Source organism: Ranitomeya variabilis, chromosome 4, assembly GCF_051348905.1.
Source record: "Ranitomeya variabilis isolate aRanVar5 chromosome 4, aRanVar5.hap1, whole genome shotgun sequence".
Taxonomy (NCBI): domain Eukaryota; kingdom Metazoa; phylum Chordata; class Amphibia; order Anura; family Dendrobatidae; genus Ranitomeya; species Ranitomeya variabilis.
This window is the reverse complement of record NC_135235.1, coordinates 590,775,511-590,794,389: the sequence shown is the minus strand read 5'-3', so window position 1 is coordinate 590,794,389 and position 18,879 is coordinate 590,775,511. Positions and strand designations below refer to the sequence as shown.

At 46.6% G+C, this 18,879-nt stretch overlaps 1 protein-coding gene across 3 annotated transcripts in view; it reads right to left on the bottom strand.

Moving 5' to 3' along the window:
• Window positions 1-18,879, bottom strand: part of LOC143765946 (formin-H-like) — a 196,275-nt gene that overhangs the window by 116,657 nt on the left and 60,739 nt on the right. The gene's annotated exons all lie outside the window — the stretch shown is intronic.

Below are 18,879 nucleotides of genomic sequence, written 5' to 3'. Positions count from 1 at the left end.
ATTCCCGGTGACTACCTCTTGAGAATGCCAAGAGTGTGCAAAGCAGTCATCAAAGAAAAAGGTGGCTACTTTGAAGAACCTAGAATATAAGGCATATTTTCAGTTGTTTCACACTTTTTTGTTAAGTATATAATTCCACATGTGTTAATTCATAGTTTTGATGACTTCAGTGTGAATTTACAATTTTCATAGTGATGAAAATACAGGAAAATCTTTAAATGAGAAGGTGTGTCCAAATTTTTGGTCTGTACTGTATATATATCTACACAGATGCATATATACACACACACACACACATATATACATTTATATACAGTATATAATTATTTTTTTTTACTTTTCATTGTATCTGTTACTTTAAAGGGGTTGTCCAGTACTTTCAGTTAACCCCCCAATGTATCCCCCCGGGACCCCAAATGAATTGTGTAATTACCTTCTGCTGCCGCTTTCGCCTGTGAGCGGTGCTATGGCAGCGGCTGAGTCCGGGTCACGTGACCCCCAGGCTGGAGCCACCGCTAATTTCCGCCGACGTCACGTCAATTTCCAGACTCTGGAAATTGACGTGACATCAGCAACAGGTGTGACCAAGGCTCCACTGGCAGCAGTCACTCAAGAGCAGGGCCGGACTGGCCATCGGGCACTTCTGGCAAATGCCAGAAGGGCCGGTGCCAGTAGTGGGCCGCTCGATCCGCCTCCCCCCGCCCCCGCCGTCGCATTCAACTATACCGGCGTATAGACGCCGGTACAGTTGAATGCAATGATGGAGGAGAGAGCGTCTACAGACGCTCCTCTCCCATCATTCCCCGCTCTGCCTCTGACACTGCGGGTGCGCGATGACGTCATATCATCGCGCACCTGCTGTGTCCCGGGCAGACTGCAGCTGCTGAGAGTTAGACAGGAGCAGGAACCAGGAAGCAACGCGGGGCACGAGGAGAGGTGAGGAGAGTTTTGTTTTTTTTACTGAACTGTGTGGGATGCGGGCTGTGCTCTGTGCTGTATACTACTGTGTGGGCTGTGCTATATATAGTACTCTGTGGGCTGTGCTGTATATAGTGCTCTGTGGGCTGTGCTACATATAGTACTCTGTGGGCTGTGCTGTATATAGTACTCTGTGGGCTGTGCTGTATATAGTGCTCTGTGGGCTGTGCTGTATATAGTGCTCTGTGGGCAGTGCTGTATATAGTACTCTGTGGGCTGTGCTGTATATAGTGCTCTGTGGGCTGTGCTGTATATAGTGCTCTGTGGGCAGTGCTACATATAGTACTCTGTGGGCTGTGCTGTATATAGTGCTCTGTGGGTTGTGCTGTATATATTGCTCTGTGGGCTGTGCTGTATATAGTGCTCTGTGGGCAGTGCTGTATATAGTACTCTGTGGGCAGTGCTGTATATAGTACTCTGTGGGCTGTGCTGTATATAGTACTCTGTGGGCTGTGCTATATATAGTACTCTGTGGGCTGTGCTGTATATAGTGCTCTGTGGGCAGTGCTGTATATAGTACTCTGTGGGCTGTGCTGTATATAGTACTCTGTGGGCTGTGCTGTATATAGTACTCTGTGGGCTGTGCTATATATAGTACTCTGTGGGCTGTGCTGTATATAGTGCTCTGTGGGCTCTGCTGTATGTAGTGCTCTGTGGGCTGTGCTGTATATATTGCTCTGTGGGCTGTGCTGTATATAGTGCTCTGTGGGCTGTGCTGTATATAGTGCTCTGTGGGCTGTGCTGTATATAGTACTCTGTGGGCTGTGCTGTATATATTGCTCTGTGGGCTCTGCTGTATGTAGTGCTCTGTGGGCTGTGCTGTATATATTGCTCTGTGGGCTGTGCTGTATATAGTGCTCTGTGGGCTGTGCTGTATATAGTACTCTGTGGGCTGTGCTGTATATAGTGCTCTGTGGGCTGTGCTGTATATAGTACTCTGTGGGCTGTGCTATATATAGTACTCTGTGGGCTGTGCTGTATATAGTGCTCTGTGGGCTCTGCTGTATGTAGTGCTCTGTGGGCTGTGCTGTATATAGTACTCTGGGCTGTGCTGTATATATTACTCTGTGGGCTCTGCTGTATTTAGTGCTCTGTGGGTTGTGCTGTATATATTGCTCTGTGGGCTGTGCTGTATATATTGCTCTGTGGGCTCTGCTGTATTTAGTGCTCTGTGGGCTGTGCTGTATATAGTACTCTGTGGGCTGTGCTGTATATAGTTCTCTGTGGGCTGTGCTGTATATAGTGCTCTGTGGGCTGTGCTATATATAGTGCTCTGGGCTGTGCTGTATATAGTGCTCTGTGGGCTGTGTTGTATATAGTGCTCTGTGGGCTGTGCTGTATATATTACTCTGTGGGCTGTGCTGTATATATTACTCTGGGCTGTGCTGTATATAGTGCTCTGTGGGCTGTGCTGTATATAGTGCTCTGTGGGCTTTGCTGTATATAGTGCTCTGTGGGCTGTGCTGTATATAGTGCTCTGTGGGCTGTGCTGTATATAGTACTCTGGGCTGTGCTGTATACTACTGTTTGGTCTGTGCTGTATACTACTGCGTGGGCTGTGCTGTATACTGCTGTGTGGGCTGTGTTATCTACTACACGTGCTGTGCTATGTTATGCAGGCTGTGCTATATACTATACGGTTTGTGCTATATGGCTTTGCTATATACTATGGGGAGTATATTATATTCTATGGGGGAGGCCATGTTATGTACTATGTGGCTGTGTTATATACTATTCTGGGGGTATATTATATACTATGGGGGAGGCTGTGTTATATACTATGGGGGAGGCTGTGTTATATAATATGGGGGGCTGCATTATATTCTATGGGGGCTACATTATATATTATGGGGAGGTGGGCTGTATTATATTCTATGGGGGGTTACATTATACTCTGTGGGGTGGCTGCATTATACTATATGTGGGCTGCATTATACTGTATCGAGGACTATGGGGAATACGTTATACTATATGAAGAACTATGGGGTGCATTATACTATGGGAAGTGAATTGTAGTACATGGATGACTATGGCGGTGCATTATACTATATGGAGCACTGTGAGGAGTGTATTATACTATGTGGAGGACTGATCAGTGTATTTTAATATGGAGGACTATAGGGAGTGTATTATACTATATGGAGGACTGTGGGGCACATTATAATATATGGAGGACTATGGGGTGTATTTTACTAAACAAGTAAAATGCTGCATATTCAGATTGTTCTTGCTGGAACAAAAATCATTGTTCTCAGCAGCACATCGCCAGCGTAAACTGTAGATGTGCTGCTGATAACACGATACTGTATGGTGATCTGTTAGTGATCTATTAGTGATCGTTCTGTCCCATCATTATTCCTCAGTTGGTGGAAAGAGGCCGGGAAACAAGCGTTGAACAACTTCCGTATTGTCGATCAAACTCATTTAGCGGCCTGAACTCAGCACACGTAAATACAACAGAAATACTTTTGTGTGATGTGCAATTTTGGGACACTGCGGCTTACGCCGCTGTCCCCTGACTGCTGCGCCTTCCCCCTGTGTTAAAAGCAGATCTCCCATTTAGTGAGTCCAAAATGGGATATGGGGTTAACTCCCTGCAGAGGGGGCGGGGCTTATCCTCTGCTTCTGGCACCAGGAAGTGCTGATAGCTCATCCGATCCCTGGACCCGGACCTGTGAGGGCAGCCGGCATCATGGACCCGCTGGGAGAAGCGGTGAGGGACGGAATTAGCAGGGAAGGTAGCGCTTGGTTAGCAGCATTGCTGACCGGGAGCGACTCCTTCTCTGCCATGGCGACGGCGGTGCCGCCGGAGGGCCGGCGCTCTCGCAGAGCCACCCGGCCTCCGGCACGGCTGAGCCCGCCATTACATTCAAAGAAGAGCGTGCGCAATTCGCGTGCGCGCTCTTCTTCTGACTCGGGCGCCAGGCGCTTTAGCACGGCGGGAAGCAGCGTCGTACATCAGGTGGGGGAGGTGCAGGGATCGGCGCTGCGTGACACTCACATTAGTTTAGCCCCTGCTGCCCCTGTTACAGTAGGAAGGGGTGCAGGCCTGCAAGTGCCAGCGTTATTACCTGGCACTGCAATCTTACTTGGTAACAGCATGGGGGGAGCCCAGGGAACATCTGTTTCCTCACAGGATGCAGGTTCTGCAGAAAGGGAGATTGAGGCTCTGCAGGGGGGCATCCCACCACTTTCTAGGGACATGGGGGAAGTTATGGCCAATACTGACAGGGGCAGGGAGACGGCAGCCCCAGTGCAGCCGAATGTGGGTTCACATCGCATATTATCAGCGCCCGGACAGCATAGCGTATATTCCCAGTATAGTATAGGGGGAGAGTCACAGTTTCCATCCTACCCGCTCATTTTTAGTACCCCGTACTCGCAAATACCGGGTGGGCAATTAGCTCCCTCTCAGGCGGTGGTAGCCGAACATCAGAACCACCCAGCGTCGCTATCGCTGATGGCAACCGGTGTTCGTCCCCCAATTCAGGGGTTGGCACCCTGGCTCTGGATAACAGACAGAGTGCGGGCATCCGCTCCGCGCGCAGATCATCATCGTCATCATCGTCATCCCCCAGAGGGCACCGCAGGAATAGACATAGGAAGCGCGGTCGTTCTGACAGCAAGCGGCGTTCGTATCGATCCAGGTCCAGCCGGCGCAGTAAGCATTCTAGAGCGTCGCGTTGGTGCTCGCCTTCGTCATCAGGCATTTTTTCAAGCAGGTCGCGCTGGCAGGAGTCTTCTCGTCCTAGGTCCAAAACATCGCATGGAGCGTCAAGGTTCGATGACTACCGTGGCACGGGACACAAGCCGTTCGGAGGTTGGTGCATCAATTGGTGAGTATCCTTTGTTGGGGCTTGGGGGGGGGAGAGAACCAACACCATCTTTGCAGACACAGTAGCCAATGCGGCCACAGGGAATAGGATTTATGTTAACCCCAAAAATACTACAACTGTCAGGATCGTGTAGGCAGCCCCTCCCTCCTCGCCCGAATGTTTATAAGGATAGGCTGTTTTTGTGGTGTCCCTCCATTAGGGGCTCACTAGGACAGCGCCATCAAGGAACAAATCTGTCCTCCTAGGACGTGTTATGGCGGAGAAGCACCCGGCGAGGTGCTCTGAGTTTTTTATATACTTAGTCAGCATCTATAATCCCCACTGTAAGTTCTACGGGCTCTGCAAATATAAGCACGAGTGTTCAGCCCCAAAAAGCTAACCCCCCCAAAAAAAAACCTCTACAGGTGAGGTTACCGACGCCAGTGAGCGTGGAAAGAATGGGGTCGTGGCTGGACAAATACCCCAATAAGTCGGCTGCGGCGCAACTGCGGTTCAGTTTTTCCTATGGTTTTTCATCCCGTTTAACTGGTCCCTCGAGTCGCAGTCAGCCCCAAATTTACAATCAGCTAGGGAGTTACCCAACGTGTTAGCGGAGAAATTGGGTACAGAAATCGGGTTGGGTCGCTTCCGCGGTCCTTTTAAGACACATCCTTTCCCTAATTTGCGTGTTTCACCCCTAGGCATGGTTCCCAAATAGGAATCAGGCAAGTACCGGTTGATTCACCACCTGTCCTACCCCAAGGGTACGTCGGCCAACGACGGCATACTCAGTGAGGACTCAGCCATTACTTATATATTCTGCGATAAAGCGGTGGATTTAGTCAGAAATGCTGGTTCGGGGGCCCTTATGGCCAAGTCAGACATAGAATCCGCTTTCCGTCTACTTCCGGTTCACCCGGATTGCTGCCAATTACTGGGAGCCAAATTTGAGGATTTTTTACTATTACAACGCATGTCTTCCCATGGGTTGCTCAATTTCCTGTTTTTTATGTTGAATTATTCAGCGAATTTTTTAGAATGGGTTGCCCGCGAGATCACTCGGCTAACCGCCATTACTCATTACCTTGATCATTTTTGATAGTTGGCCCAGCCGACTCAGACGTCTGTTCCACAGCACTGGCACAATTCAAAGATGCCATGACATACTTTGGGGTCCCATTTTTCCCCGAGAAGACGATAGGGCCAGTATCAGTGATCACATTCCTTGGGTTTGTAATCGACACGGTCGCCATGGAATTTAGATTGCCAAAAAAAAAAAAAAAATCAACAAATCGCTGGACCTCATTAATGGATGCATTTCGGTTGGCAAAGTCACATTGACGCAAATGCAGTCACTTCTTGGCTCACTAAATTTTGCATGCAGGTTCATGCCAGCGGGCAGGATATTTTTCTCGCAGATTGACCTTTGCCACGAGAGGAGTGAAACAACGTCATCACAGATTCAGGATCACGGCCCAGTTACTTTCTGATTTAAACACATGGAAGATGTTTCTCAGCAATTACAATGGTAGGACTTGCTTTCAGGAGACAGAGTGTTCAACCGTTGATATGGGTTTGTTGTTTGCAGCATCAGGCCACACGGGTTTCAGTGTTCGTTTCGGCTGCCAAATATGCTCCGGCCAATGGCCTGCTTCCTGGATTCCAAGGAGTGTAACGGTGACCCAACCTTGATTGACCTTTTCCCGTTGCGCTTGTCATGGAACTATGGGGCCCACTATTGGCCAACATGCGGATCCGCTTACACCTTGAAACCGTTGGAGGGGCGCATGCCATCAGCTACCTAGCATTTCCTTCATTTTGGTTTTTGTACCTGATCAGATCCATAGTATTAAAATGTTTAATGTTTGGTTTAAATCTAATACATTTCCTGATAACAATGAGACTGTTCCAGAGTTAGTAACTGCGATTTATTCACAGGACCTACGGGATTTGCTTCTTCAGGAGCGTTTGGAGGAGGTGGATTGCCCACATTCGATCTGGTATGTCCTGGGGACCTGATGCCGCTAATACGCTCATCGGTAGCTCCGTCGACCTGGAGAGCCTATGGTAAGGCGTGGGAGGAGTGGTGGTTTTTAGCAGACGGAAAGCCGGTGGGGTCTTCTGATGATGTTCGGATGCAGGTGACCATTGCATTTCTATCCAAATTGCGTGCCAAGGGAGTATCGGGTGCGATAGCGCGCAACCGTGTGTCTGCGTTAGCCTTCCATTTTAAATTGCGAGGATGGTCGGATTTCACAAAACATTTTTCTTTTTTTTTAGTCAGCCAGCTATTGAAAGGTTGGCTCTGAGTGGATAATGCACTGCGACAATAGGCGTCCTATCTCCTTTGATTTGCTAATTAGCTTGGTTAAATCCGCGGTATCAGTTTGCGATTATAACTATGAAGCTGCACTTACATCAGCGGCTTTCGAACTGGCGTTTTTTTTTTTTGTTTTTTTTTTGTTTTTTTGGGGGGCCATGCGGGTCAGTGAGATCTTTCCCACGGCCCTAAATAAACCGGGTGGACTGAGGCGTGATGACGTATTGATTTGTTACAATCTCAGGATCAGGATATGTAAATCTAAAACTGATCAGGAGGTCTGGGGACGTGGTTCCCGATATTTGCCATCAATAAGGACGTTTGTCCATGAACGTTAGTCAAGAACTACTTGCAGGTGAGAAAGGATGGTGATCAATTTTTCATGCATGCGAGTGGTCTCCCTCTAGTGTCGGGCCAATTCTTAGCCATATTGAGACGTGCGTTGTCATCTTTTTGGGTATTCCTGCAGCAGAATTTGGGACTCATTTTTTTCGTATAGGTGCAGCGTCTGAAGCTTCCAGGGTGGGTTTATTTGAATCAGAGATTCAAAGGGTGGGCAGATGGATATCCCGCTGTTTTGCCAGATATATCAAGCCTGACTTAGTGTTATAATTAAAAATAATTTTATTTTTGGTTTTGGTTTTGTTTTGTCTAACAATAATATAGAAGCAGCTCCAGATACAAATCGGAGAAGTTATCGTTAGTGTTTTGGTTATTATATGTTGGCTAATTGTATACTTTACTTCCTAGATGGAGTGCGACCCAGTGTCTGGATAGTGGGTCTCTCATACATCTATTGGGCAGCTCGTCGTGCTGAATTGTACCCAGGAGGGCGATCCTTGGTTTTTTGTTGATGTCGATGTGATATGGCGTGGTATGAGAGGTCTGACGTGGTCCCAAGTGCTGCCGGAGGTCGCTCACATTACAAGGGGGTCTTCATCTCCCGCCATTGTGGTTATCCATGCTGGAGGAAATGACCTGGCTTCGTTTCCACTTGCCGAGCTGCTTACGCTTATCAGATCTGATATGGACAAATTCCCGAGTTTTTCCTGCTGATGCGACTAATCTGGTCCGAAGTTATCCCAAAACTGGTGTGGCGGGGTGCCAGGGAATTGGATGCTATGGAGAGATCCAGACGCTCTTTGAATCAGAGGATATCGCGCTTCGTGAAATTTAAGAATGGTGTAGTGGTAAGGCACCATCGTCTGGAGGGAGATAATTCCGGTTTTCTTATTTCAGACGGAGTTCATTCGTACGAGGCGGGTTTGGATATCTTCCTCAATGGGCTTCGTGAAGGTGTCGTACAGGCTATGCTTTCATTTGGGGGGTCGCAGCTCTCTGTATTCGCTCCTCCTTGGCGTAAGGGTGGAGTTTTGTTGGTGGTGAAGATACCTGCCCGGGAGTCCGGAAGGCAGTAAATCTCCCTACACCCAAATTTGTTGGCAGATATTGCCTGAGTTTATAAGCTGCGACCAAATATTTACCCAAAGTTAAAAGATGGAAATTTTATGCCTATATTTCCCAATAAAGTCTTCAATTTTGATAATTTGTTGGTGTCACTTAATGGGAGTAAACGGTTGTGGGTCGTAGCAGTCATGTTAGCATTTGGGGCCCCATTTTAAACTTTACCTAGGGCCCCACTTTGCCTAAAACCGGCCCTGCCTACAAGTGTACAAAGATATTATAGTGGGCCTGTGTAACTTCAAATGCCAGGGCTGAATTTTAGTCCCAGTCCGGCCCTGCTCAAGAGTGACTGGGCTGTGGGCATGGCTGTGGGCTGCCTGCGGGGCTGTGCTGGGGGCGGGCGGGGCTTGCTGGGGGCGGGCAGGGCTGTGCTGGTGTCTGTGCTAGGATCGGCCGATGCATTGGCGGCCGGTGCTTCGGCGGCGGCAGCCGGTGCATCGGCGGCGGCAGGTGCTTCAGCGGTGGCCGGTGCCGTGGCGGCAGCGGCCGGTGCGTCGGCGGCGGCGGCCAGTGCAACGGTGGCGGCCGGTGCAACGGCGGGGGTCTGTGCGGTGAAGGTCTGTGCCGAAGGTGCTGGAGTGTGCGGGGGTCTGCGGTGGTGGTGGTGGTGGCGGCGGCTCCTCTGTGTGCAGGCATCGTCCGATGGGACTACAAGTCCCATCGGGCTCTGCCTGCTACAGTGACAGTGAGTGACACATTAGCCAATGATGGGACAGTAGTAGTCCCATCATCCGTCTAATGTGTTGAATGTAAAAAAAAAGACATATACAATACATACATACATAGAACACACATACATAACATGCACCATGAGACATGCAACATGCTATGACATGTGACAACATGCAATACTCAAAAAATACTTGGCACTCAGAAGAATATTTTGCAAGTTGATTATTCCATTTATTTGTGCATCCAGTTAGAAAATAAACGTTTTCGGTCCATACATCAGACCTTCATCAGAAATTCCTTTTTTTATCAAACTGAAATACAGGTAGATAATACAATAAAATGAATATTAATCTACAATACATCACAATATACATGGTGCACAACATAAAGGACAATAGAATTATAATGGTATATTTCCAGACCAAATCCATCATGTGACAGACCGAGTGGGGTTGCCACTTGGCTCTAGAAAAATCTTTATACGATTTTTTATCCTTTTTTTCCACATTCTCTTTACCTCCTCTCTTTTCGCCGTATGTGCCTAAGACCACCAGCTCAGTACCTAGGACAAACGGGTCACGCACAGCATTCACATAATGACCAGTGCTCTTGACAGCATAGACACCATCGTGTGTGGTAATTAATATATGTTGTCACACTTGTTTTGTAGGCCATCACTTGTCCGCTATAGAGCACAGCACCTCTTGCAAGCACCCGGACTAATCCTTTACCTAGTATCCTTTGAGGCAATATGAACCTCTACCATAATTATAGTCCTCTGACAGGACTTACCGTCATAAGCCATAAGTTTCCACTTTGTGCCAGTGGTTCTTTTCCTTATATGCACGTACAGCTGCACAGTTTTTTATTTCCTGTTATCTAGCTCTCAATAATTGGAAGCACTTACAACTCACGGACCACCAACCCGGAACTTCTCCAGCCGCCACGGTTGCGTGCACTCGGTCTGTCACATGATGGATTTGGTCTGGAAATATACCATTATAATTCTATTGTCCTTTATGTTGTGCACCATGTATATTGTGATGTATTGTAGATTAATATTCATTTTATTGTATTATCTACCTGTATTTCAGTTTGATAAAAAAGGAATTTCTGATGAAGGTCTGATGTATGGACCGAAAGCGTTTATTTTCTAACTGGATGCACAAATAAATGGAATAATCAACTTGCAAAATATTCTTCTGAGTGCCAAGTATTTTTTGAGTATTGGATTGAGGGGCTGGAAACCCGACTTGAGCACCACATAGGAACCTTGAGTGCCGTGTGCATTTTTTCATGTGACAACATGCAACATGTGACGACATGCACCATGCAGCATGCGACGACATGCAACATGTGGCAGCATGCGACATGTACCATGCAATGACATGCAACATGCACCATGCGACGACATGCGCCATGCGACGACATGCACCATGCGACAACATGCACCATGCGACAACATGCACCATGCGACATACGACATGTGACAACATGCGACATGCACCATGCGACGACATGCACCATGCGGCATGCGACGACATGCACCATGAGAAATGCGACGACATGCACCATGCGACGACATGCGCCATGCTACGACATGCGCCATGCGACATGTACCATGCGACGACATGCAGCATGCGATATGTGACAACATGCGACATGTGACAACATACAACATGCGACGACATGCGCCATGCGACGACATGCACCATGTGACATGCAGCATGCGACATGCGACGGCATGCACCATGCGACATGTGACAACATGCAGCATGCGACATGCAGCATGCGACGACATGCACCATGCGACAACATGCACCATGCGATAACATGTGACATGCGATGACATGCGCCATGCGACAACATGCAACATGTGACATCATGCGACATGCACCATGTGACATGCACCATGCGACGCCATGCGACATGCCCCATGCGACAACATGCAACATGTGACATCATGCGACATGCAACATGCGACGACATGCAGCATGCAACATCATGCGATGACATGCAGCATGCAACATGTGACATGCCACATACAGTACATACATACAGTACATACATACATACTACATACAGTACATACAGTGCATACATACAACAGATATACAGTACATATAACATAGATTACATACTCACCATCACCTGTCACTTTGTTCCCCGAAGCCAGTGTCACCTGTAAAAAATATTAAAATAATAAACAAACAATATACTCCCTGATCCACAGAAATTCAATTAAAACGAGTGTCCCACGATGATCTCCCGTGGAGAGCAGGAGCATCAGCTGATGCGACTGCTCTCCAGGGGCTCCAGGACTACAATGATGGAAGGTATCCATCCACAATGTATTCCTCACAATGTATTCCTACGCCCCTTTGAGAAAATAGTCCCTAGTCTCACTTTTGGCATTGCTGTGTGAGAAAGTTCCCACGCCGCTTTTTGCCATAAAGTGAGACCTGTGAACTATAGTATCCTCTCAGTGATGCACTGCAGGAGCCATTGCCTCCTGTCAGTGTGTCACTGAGGGTCCTATAGAGCAGTGACATCACCCGATGTCACTGTTCTATAGGGGAGATCATCGTGGGACACTCATTATTAATTGGACTACGGCGGACAGGTAGTATACGGTTTATTTTACGTTTTTTGCAGGCGCTGAAGTATGGTAAGTATGGTTAAATGAACAATATTAAAATACTTTTTTCCTAATGTGTGTGTGTTTTATTAACCCTTTATTACTACTGGATTAATAACGGATAGGTGTCTTATTGACGCCTCTCCGTTATTAACCTGGCTTAATGTCACCTTACAATAGCAAGGTGACATTAACCCCTTATTACCCCATATCCCACCGCTACACGGGAGTGGGAAGAGAGGGGCTAAGTGCCGGAATTGGCGCATCTTACAGATGCGCCATTTCTGGGGCGGCTGCGGACTGGTATTTGTAGCCGGGGGGGCCAATATCCATGGCCCCTCTCTAGGCTATGAATATCAGCCCACAGCTGTCTGCGTAGCCTATCTGGCTATGAAATATAGGGGGACCCCACATCATTTTTTGGGGGGTCTCCCTATTTTAATAGCCAGTAAAGGCTACGCAGACAACTGCGGGCTGATATTCATAGCAGGCTACAAATATTGGCCCCCGGCCGTTGGCTTTCCCCCTCTGGCGCAGAAAATTTTGCGGGAGCCCACGCAATTTTTTTTTTTTTAACTGAAACATATTGTTCATTAACCCCTTTCTGCCAGCTGACGGAATAGTACGTCAGCTGGCAGTATCCCCACGCTTTGAGATGGGCTTCGGCGGTGAGCCCACTTCAAAGCCGCAACATGTCAACTGTTTTTAATACAACAAAAAAAATGTACATGATCGCTAAATGGCATAGCGAGAAAAAAAAATTAAAAGCCAAAATTATGTTTTTTTTGCTCGCCGCGACATTGCATTAAAATGCAATAATGGGCGATCAAAAGAACGTATCTGCACAAAAGTGGTATCATTAAAAAAACGTCAGCTTGGCGCGCAAAAAATTAGCCCTCACCCGACCCGATATCTCAGAACATATAGACGCTACGGGTATCAGAAAATGGCGCAATTATTTTATTTCTTTTTAGCAAAGTTTTGAAACTTTTTTTACCACTTACATAAAAAATAACCTAGACGTGTTTGGTGTCTATGAACTCGTAATGACCTGGAGAATCATAATGGCAGGTCAGTTTTATGCTGTGTGCACACATTGCAGATTTGGGTACAGAATTGTCTGCACAAAATCTGCATCTCCTTGCAGAAAATGCAGCTGCGTTTTGGATGCATTTTTTTCACGTTTTTTTTCATGTTTTTGCGCGGTTTTGATGCGGGGTTTTTGTGTGATTTTGATGCTGTTCTTGGTGCGGTTTTTGGTGTGGTTTTTGAGCGGTTTTGATTCAGTTTTTGCTGCAGTATTTGGTGCGGTTTTTTGCGTGGTTTGGATTCAGGTTTTTGATGCTTTTTATGCAGTTTTTGGTGAAGTTTTGATGCAGTATTTGGTGCGGTTTTGATGCAGTTTTTAATTTTTTTGGTGCGATTTTTGCGTGGTGTTTGTATGCGTTTTTGAAAGCTAAATAAAGATGTATTATTAAACAAAAAAAAAGATTTGTGATGTCATTTCTGTCCAACCTCCACTTTTACATTTGTCCAACCCACACTCCATTACACACAGATAGATAGACATATAGATGATAGATGAAATGGATAGACAGAGCTACATATAGATAGATCTATAGATGCATACATCTATCTATTCCTATATCTATCTATAGATATATCTATTGATAGATGTATGGATAGTGTAGGGTGCGTGTCCACTGTCCGGATTACATCCGGATTAGCTGCAGATTGGATGCTGCGTACTTGTAGTCCCATTGGATGATCCCCGCACGAACCCGAACAGCCCGCAGACCTCGCACACACCTGAACAGTCCCGCACAGCGCCGCACACAACTGATCAGGCCGCAGACCCCATCCGCACACACATACACGCACACCGTCACCGCCCACACACTTCCCTCCTCTCGAACTGCAGCGTTTCCCGGACCCACATCCGCATCTAAACTGCAGATGTTTTTTACATCTGCGGTTTTGCTGCGGATGTGCCCGACTCAATGAAAGTCTATGGGTGCAGAAATGCTGCAGTTCGGCACAAAAGAAGTGACATGCTGCGGAAAAAAAAGCTGCGTTTCGGTGCGGCCTTTTCCGCAGCATGTGGGCAACAAGTCTGCGGCTCCCATAGACTTGCATTGGTTGTGCACTACACTGCGGATTTGATGCAATTCTGTGCAGCAAAAAACCCTGCGGATCTGCAATCAAATCCGCAACGTGTGCACACAGCCTTGGCATTTAGTGAACCTAGCAAAAAAGCCAAGCAAAAAACAAGTGTGAGATTGCACTTTTTTTGCAATTTCATCGCACTTTGACTTTTTTCCACATTTTCTGTTACACGACATGGTAAAACCAATGGTGTCATTCAAAAGTAGAACTTGTCCCGCAAAAAATAAGCCCTCACATGGCCATATTGACAGAACAATTATGGCTTTGGAAAGAAGGGGAGCGATAAACGAAAAAAGCTCCAGGGGTAAAGGGGTTTAGAAACATGGATATGAACATATGTATGGAAATAGACATAGATATATAGATATATCTGTATGTATCCATCTATCCATCCCATATCAATCTATTATCTATCTATCTATCTATCTATCTATCTATCTATCTATCTATCTATCTATCTATCTATCCATCCCATATCAATCTATTATCTATCTATCATCTATCTATCTATCCATCCATCTATCCCTCTATGGCCATGTTCACACAGTGCGTTTTTTACCGCGGAACCGCAGCGGTTTTGCCGCTGCGGTTCCGCAGCTTTTTTCCATGCAGGGTACAGTACAATGTACCCTATGGAAAACAGGAACCACTGTGCACATGATCCTGAATTAAAAAAAAAAAGCCGCGCTGAATAGCTGCGGGAAAAAAGAAGGAGCATATCACTTCTTTGCCCGAAACAGCAGCGGTTCTGCACCCATAGACCTCCATTGTGAGGTCAAACCCGCAGTAAAACCCGCAGATCAAAAATATATCTGCGGGTTTTATTGCGGTTTGTGGTGCAGAACCGCTGCAGCAGGAAGTGCGGGGAAGCGGCCGGAAGTGCGTGGGCGGAAGTGCTTGGGCGGAGAGACATGGAGGCATACCGTCGCATGGGGATCGTGTCGGCCGTTTGATTGATTTGGTATTTGGTATGTGTGTGTGTGTGTGCGTGTGTGTGTGTGTGTATGTATGTGTGTGTGTCTGTGTGTGTGTATGTGTGTGTGTGTGTGTGTGTGTGTGTGCGTGTGTGTGTGCGTGTCCCCATGCGACGTTAGTGCCACCACTGTGCTAAGTCGCCGTATGGGACTACTACTCCCATCCGGTATTAGGATGGGAGAGTTGTCCCTGTGTCCGGCGACTTAGCACAGTTGTAAAGTTACACAAAACACACACAATACACATACATGACACACAGTACAGTACATACAACATATAACACAGAGTATATACTCACCAACAGCACACTTGTAGACGAAGCCCTCGATCCTCCAGGAAAAAATCCCAAAATAAAAAATCAAATTCATACTCCCTGTCCGCAGAATCCATAAAACGAGTGCCCCACGCCGATCGGCTGCTCTCCGGCGATACACTGCCAGGAGCGAAGCTCCTAGCAGTGTATCGCGTACTGTTCCGGAGTTCAATGACTCCGGCGTCTCGGTTAACGGCAGTACAGCTGCGCTGAACTTTCCCACGCAGCACTGCCGTTAAGCGAGAGTGCCAGGGTCAATGACCGCCGGTAAACTCGCTCGCGCATGCGCAGTGACACACCGACAGGAACTATGGCTCCTGTCAGTGTGTTGCTGCAGCCGTGGAGAGCAGACATATCTCTGGATGTGTCTGTTCTCCATGGAAGATCTTCGTGGGATACGTGATACGTGGCACTTAAATACGTGGCAATTAAATACGTGATACGTGTCACTTAAATACGTGATACGTGTCACTTAAATATGTGATACGTGTCACTTAAATATGTGATATGTGTCACTTAAATACGTGATACGTGTCACTTAAATACGTGATACGTGTCACTTAAATATGTGATACGTGGCACTGAAATACGTGGCACTGAAATACGTGGCACTGAAATACGTGGCACTGAAATACGTGATACGTGGCACTTAAATACGTGGCACTTAGGCTATGTTCACATTTGCGTTGTGCGCCGCAGCGTCGGCGCCGCAACACACAACGCAAACAAAAACGCATGCACAACGCTGCGTTTTGCGCCGCATGCGTCCTTTTTTTGATTGATTTTGGACGCAGCAAAAATGCAACTTGCTGCGTCCTCTGCGCCCGGATGCGTGCGCTGCAGTGACGCATGCGGCGCAAAACGCAAGTGCGACGCATATCCATGCGCCCCCATGTTAAATATAGGGGCGCATGACGCATGCGGCGACACTGCGGTGCCCGACGCTGCGGCGCAGACCGCAAATGTGAACGTAGACTTAAATAGCTGGATAGAGCTGGATCCGCGGGCTGTGATCTGGCCTACGCTCAGCACTCTGCGGAGCGCTGTCATCCAAAACACGTCCACTCAATTTTGGTGTTTAGTCCCAAAATGGAGGATGGAAGAAGAAAAGGGTTGGACAAGGAAATGACATCATTTCTTTTTTTTTTTTCCCCCACTGCAGTTAAAGCTTTATTTGTGTCAAACACAGACAATCTGCAGAGAAAACTGCATAAAAAACCGCACTAAAAACCGCATCAAAAACCGCATCAAAAACGCTCCTGCGTTTTCTGCCAAGAGCTGCGGTTTTTAGTCCTGAAAAAAAGGATTGAAATCAGGAACGTGTGAACATACCCTATCTGTGTGTAATGGAGTGTGGGTTGGACAAATGTAAAAGAGGAGGTTGGACAGAAATGACATCACAAATCTTTTTGAAGCTAGAGGAGGGAGGGGTTGGGGTGTGTTTTGGAGTGGGTGTGGTAGGTTCCTGCTTAGTGGCAGTGCAATGCATCATGGAACTTGTAGTATTAGAGCACAATAACTCAAGAGAATGGAAGTTGTCGATTAACCCCATGAGAGCTGGATCCAGCACTAAAGATGTGCTGCTACAGCATGATAAAAGGTAATATTGCTAAAATAAAGACAGTGGATGTTTTCAGTGGCACATAATAGCAAGATTTATGAAAAAAAAAAATAATTTTTATTGTAGTGGACAACTTCTTTAACCTGCGATTATTTGATCGCTTGCAGTATATGCAGCAGTACCACATTACATTTGTAATGCAAAAATCATGATCTCCTACTGTGATGCCCTGCAAAGTCAGGTGTCGCAAATGGCTGTGAAATCGGATGGTGTGAGAAGCCAGCTGTTCATCCATTTACACACATATGTGATTAGTGTAAGGGCTATTGTGAAGACTGGTGGGTATCAGCCCCCACAAGAGAACTATTGAGCCCAAGAGAAGCAACCCTGCACCCCTCGGATTGAGTGGCGCTGGAGATCAAGGAGGCCAGCCAGTTCCTTTGCTGCATTCATTGTCAGGACTCCAGCGAAATCTACGGCCACGTGGGACATAGTGTCCTACGTGGTTCAAGAGGTGCCCAACTGCCAGACGACATCACTTAAAGATCACAGGAGAGATGTCTAGACACAATCCTTGGTTGTCAGCAGTTAGTAGAGAGTTGAGGTACATTCATGTAAGCCTGAGGTGCTGTGGATGCCGAGGTGCTGTGGATGCCGAGGTGCTGTGGATGCCGAGGTGCTGTGGATGCCAAGGTCCAGGCTGAGAGGAGACGTTTTAGTGCACATATAATGCTATATGCAGCAGGAGTGAGGAGAGCTACTACATATTGCTGAAAAAGAGCTGGGTTCATCACACCATAAGGGGCTGCTGGCTCTATCTACTGAATAACTGTGGAGATTGAATCATCATCATCGCTCCGGTAAAAGCAAGTTTTTTTTCCTGGGCATTGCTTATTAAGACAGACTGATCCTGCATCAATTCTAGAACTTCTCCCTTTTTATTCTGATGAGGAAGACCCGCCGACCATCGGCCACCATTATGCCCCGGCTTGGTGGACGCCGTCTCAGACACTATGAACACCAGCCAGAAGCGGACATTCACAGGATTAACATCATGAAAGTTACCGGGGTATTCAGCAGACCACCGGCCATCATGGCAATTCATCGGCGCCTCCACTCCCAGCAATTAGAGGTAAATGATGGTTGACTATCACAGCCATCATCTGTCAGGAAAGATGCAGACTCTGTTATGACTGTAAATGATATGTTGGTAAGGGGATGAAGTAAGAGAAGTCCACCATGGTCACTGAAAGAAGTTAAAACTCACAAAATTAATTTTCCACTTAAATTTACTGTTGATTAAACTACCCCTCAATGCCTTAAGACATCTTTCAGACAGAAGTATTGTACTCATGTTTACCTGCCACCAAATGGATCTAAATACTAATCTTGAGGTCTCAAAAAACAATTGCAAATGAATTAAAGCAATAAAATATCCTATCGGGATAATACTGTAAACCCAAAATTCATCCCATCATATATTCCAAAGACTGCAATAATAAAAAGCACTATTCACACCAAAATAAATAGAAGAAAAGAAAGATGTAAACTTTTCAAAAATATTGAAAAATAAAAATCTACTTTTGCGTTCTTCACCGGAAGGCTGGAGGTCAGTAACACGGCCTGGATTTATAATTAGCCAGAATCGTCTTACAATTTCCAATATAGTTAACAACATGACAAATGTAATTTCTAGATCTGAGTCCTCAGTGTCCGCTCTGCATCTCCAGCACCTCATTAATTCCAGGACTGTTTTTTTGCCCAGAGAAACAAAAACCCCATGAATATTTTACACACTGTTTTCATTGTTGGGGGGGAAAGGATCTTCCGGCAGCTGAGTTTGTATCTTGTTTCTTGGTCTGTAATTACGTGGTATTAACATCCAGACATCCTAAACCAGAAGTGACGGGATGAGAGCGCAACTATGTAACAGGGAGTGCTGCAATCAAACCAATTCCTATACAATATGTTCTACAA